Source organism: Rhagoletis pomonella, unplaced genomic scaffold (assembly GCF_013731165.1).
Source record: "Rhagoletis pomonella isolate Grant_MI unplaced genomic scaffold, Rhpom_1.0 Rhpom_scaffold_00005, whole genome shotgun sequence".
NCBI lineage: Eukaryota > Metazoa > Arthropoda > Insecta > Diptera > Tephritidae > Rhagoletis > Rhagoletis pomonella.
In genome coordinates, this window is record NW_023458559.1 from 31,891,588 (window position 1) to 31,893,039 (window position 1,452).

Below are 1,452 nucleotides of genomic sequence, written 5' to 3' on the forward strand. Positions count from 1 at the left end.
TGATATATCTCCATACCAAGTTAGAGTACTCTACCATGAACACTTCCAGAGATATGCAGTATAAAAAAATCGGTTTGTATGGGAGGTGCCACGCCCCCTTTTCCAATAATCACAATTTTTCTACATGAATATGCGATTGGTTTGATATATCTCCATACCAAGTTAGAGTACTCTACCATGAACAATTCCATAGATATGCAGTATGAAATATTCGGTTTGTATGGGAGGTGCCACGCCCCCTGCACCTAGCGGTGTGAAATATATTTTACATCCGATTCTCATACCTACCAAATATACACAAAATATTTCATAAAGATCGGTCCAGCCGTTTCGGAGGAGTTCGACCACTAACACCGTGACACGAGATTTTTATATATTAGATATTCTAAATTTTATAACAATCTTTTGAACATTTGAAAGCTGGATATATTTTTTTTGCGACTTCAAAGTAAACATACATTTCTCGTCATTCTGGCCATTAAATTTCGTTTACTTAAAAAGTGTGCTCATTTATAAGCAAGACGTAAATTTTTTATCATAAAATCAATTTAAATATAATTTTGAACATTTAAAAGGTGGACATAATTTTTTGACGACTTAAAACTAGACATGCATTTTTTTCCATTTAAAACTGGCCAAAAATATTTGCTTAGTTAAAAACTGGAAAGAAATTTTTAGTCTGTTCTAAGAAAGACAACATTATTGGTTATAAACATTTTTTAATAAATTTTTGACTATTTGAAACTCTGGTGCCTTAAAACAGCGCATACATTTTTCGTCATTTAATTCTGGCGACAAAATTTTGCTTACTTAGAAAGTGCACATACATACATAAATTTTTGCGCGTTTACAAGCAAAACATACATTTTTTTTCATAAAAACAATTTTTATCAACTTTTGAACATATGAAAGGTGGACATAATTTTTTGGCAAATTTAAACTAAACATAAACAGTTTCCCCATTTAAAACTGGGTAATAATTTTTGATTAGCTAAAACCTGGATGGAAATTTTTGGTCTTTTATAAATAAACTAGCAGACCCGGCGAACTTCGTCCCGCCCAAAATTAATTTTTTGTATTGAAACATTTTGGTACAACATTTTCACCAACAGTTCACGTCCATGATTTTCAGTGACGCGTTTATCTTCTAATATTACGGTTTCGTGGTTGTCGGAAGGCATATTTCCATTACCATCTTAAATAACCTAGCAAAATTATATATGCATACAAAGATACGTAATAGCTTCAGTACCGTTTGAAAGGCGCCGTACCCCCCTTATAAAATAGACGCAATTTTTTCTAAAAGTATGGGAGTGATTTCTCATATTTCCATACCATGTTCAAGTACTCTACCATGAACACTTCCAGAGATATGCAGTGTGAAATATTCGGTTTGCATGGGAGTTGCCACGCCCCTTTTTCCAATAAGCCAAATTTTTCTTCATGACTATG